This window comes from Asparagus officinalis, chromosome 4 (assembly GCF_001876935.1).
Source record: "Asparagus officinalis chromosome 4, Aspof.V1, whole genome shotgun sequence".
Classification (NCBI taxonomy): domain Eukaryota; kingdom Viridiplantae; phylum Streptophyta; class Magnoliopsida; order Asparagales; family Asparagaceae; genus Asparagus; species Asparagus officinalis.
Genome location: NC_033797.1, coordinates 11383187 through 11386000, shown reverse-complemented (window position 1 = coordinate 11386000; position 2814 = coordinate 11383187). Strand labels below are relative to the sequence as shown.

At 39.1% G+C, this 2814-nt stretch overlaps 1 long non-coding RNA gene across 1 annotated transcript in view; it reads left to right on the top strand.

The window, feature by feature from the left end:
* LOC109836613 overlaps nucleotides 1–1354 on the top strand; it is a 9494-nt gene extending 8140 nt beyond the window's left edge. Inside the window, exon 2 of the long non-coding RNA XR_002246023.1 lies at nucleotides 861–1354. This is a non-coding gene — a long non-coding RNA (uncharacterized LOC109836613). The remainder of the gene's footprint in view (nucleotides 1–860) is intronic.

The window sequence follows — 2814 nt, the reverse complement described above, 5'->3', positions numbered from 1 at the left end:
ACTGAGAGTTTGCATGAATATGTGAAAAAGTTATAGGTTGCCATGAGAGGAAAATTGCTGGTGGCAATTCTTTTATTAAAAATATTGTCAATGAATTATTCATAGGGCTCTATTACTTAGCATTTCAATAGAATGCGAAGTATTACTAATCAACTTTCTTCTTTTATGAAGATGTCTCTTGCGGATGAGTTGCAAGCTTTATTTATCTACTTCAATGTTCAAGTTTCGTGATATTGTCTTAAATAGAAGAATCATCTAGTTGTGTATATCAGGAAACATATAGAATTGTTGACTGATGCAGGGCATTTGTGAATAATGTTTGGTATGTAGAAATACTTTCATCAGGGAATTTGGCAGAGGATGGGAACTGGGAAGCCAGGATTAGAATCCTTCTAGTTGTGTTAAAGGTGAAAGAAATTAACCTGGCTAAGTTACATTTGGACAATAGACATTACAATGAATTTAGAAATCTGTAGAACATCAGTGTTTTCGTTTTTTTGAAGCGAAGTTGCAGTATCATCTAAAACATCATAAATTTTTTCCTCCATACACTTCAAATTCATAGGAGTCAGGATGCAGATTGGCAAAACATTGGCATCAGCTATAACATATTAGAGAAGGAAGAAAACCATTTTCATGTAAAAGGTTACTGAAAGGAGAAATGCTATTGTGAAAGTTAGAAAGAGATTTGCAGAAAGTAGGCCTCAGTGGCAGTAGAAACACATTTTTTAAGTAGGCTTTGTAAGGCTAGTTTCCGGTGGAAAGGGTGTTGGTATGGTCTATATCATATATTGTCAGTTTTATAGATATCTAATGTTTCTGAAGTCACTGGTACCATGCTTTTATCTGTTTATTTGCAGGTTTACATTTGCACGCTTTTGGGCCCTCAGTTGCTCGAGCAGTGAATATAAGTGTGTTAAGCTATTTCATTGTTACACAAACATGGACCTGTAGTCTTTTGTCTGCGAACGCTACATTCAGTTTGTTGTTCGAGTGTCAATGGCTCTTTTGTCTGCGAACGCTACATTCAGTTTGTTGTTCGAGTGTCAATGGCTCTATTCTAATTTATGCGACTCTCAGTAAGGGAGGTTTGCTGAGAGAGTTGAGTGTTCCACACTCCTATGAACTTGCTTAAATCATTCAGGTGCCTGCTATCGTTCTGTTGTGCATTGCTATTGTTCCTTATTGAACAAAATGCTTTGCCTAAACATTGGTCTCCAGAAAACTACTACATTTCCGCTTGAGTTACCGCATTTTTATGCTGTATAAAGACTGTTGTGATTTGTAGTCCTGGTCGCAGACTGTCCTTTCTAGTTTATATGCAACTTGCTTAATACGAATTAGTTTTTCTTTACATTCGCTATTGATTTAAACATATTTGTTAATGTCAGTGTCGATTGAGGTTGAATATATTTCTTCTTTTATTAATCTCTGAGATTGAAGAAATGTGAGTTCAACTTTCAGTTTTGATTCCGTACCTTAAAATAAGAGATTTACGGAGTTCTACAGCGATGCAATAATTAGACTTCAATATGCATGCTTTACATGATCTGTATATTTGTATGTTCTGCATGGCTTATGTTACATTATTGATCATGTTATTCTTATCCAATTGGACAAAGTTTTAAAAACAACTCTTTTTTAAAATTAATGTGCAAAACCAACATTTTCAAAGAAAAAACAACAAAATCGACCCTTTTCATTGAAAATGGTCGATTTTGCTGGAGGTTTTTGAAAAGGAAATGGACGGGACTAGTAGTCCCGTCCATTTTGGTTTCTCTTTTTTGAATCCGCAGCAGCTTCTTCTCCCTTTTCTCCCCTTTTTGGAATTTCCTCCTCCTTCTTCATCTTCTTCTTCAGCCTCAACCCCTCCTCACCATTCGCCACCGTGAAGCAGATGGGGATCGTGAAGCTAGCGGATGAGGTGCTGGGGATGGAGGTTAGGAAGCTGAAGAAGACCACTTCCTCCACCTGCCGCTCCATCATCGCCACTGTCACCTCCTCCTCTGCCGATGTCGTCGATTAGATCTCAAGCGTCCTCTCCTTCCACGCCCATCGCCTCGACAGCCTCATCGTCGGCCTCAACGTCGAGTGGCGCCCCAGCTACTCCCGCTACAAGAACCCCGTCGCCACCCTCCAGCTCTGTGTCGGCACCCGCTGCCTCCTCTTCCAGCTCATCCACCCCAACTCCATCCCCTCCCAACTCTTCTCCTTCCTCACCGACCCCCGAAGGGAGAAGGAGCTGCTGTGAATCTAAAAAAGAGAAACCAAAATGGACGGGACTATTAGTCCCATCCATTTCCTTTCCAAAAAGTTTCGCCAGCAAAATCGACCCTTTTCATTGAAAAGGGTCGATTTTGCTGTTTTTTCTTTGAAAAGGTTGGTTTTGCACATTAATTTATTAAAAAAGTTGTTTTTAAAAAGTTGCCCTATCCAATCATATACCCATAAAGTTGTTGAGGTTTGATCTCTCAGCAAAACTGGTAATTTTCTCTCCAACAGAAACAATTCCTACATAATCCAGAATGCATATAGAAAGGATACGAACATTCACATATTCTCATGAATCACATTTTACATTATTTTTTAGCAATAAGCTAACCCAAATCACAGTGCTTATGGACTCTTATTTGTCACATAATAGGCCCTGCCATCTCCAAACCCCTGACAACGCCACCCCTATCAAGAAACAACAACAAGAAGAACGTACAGGAACAAAAGAGAAATGATGAAGAGCAGGCCTTTATTCTTTTACTCACTTAACCATGAGCCATAAAAACTTCGAGAAAACAAACTCTTGAGGATCAGACCCCG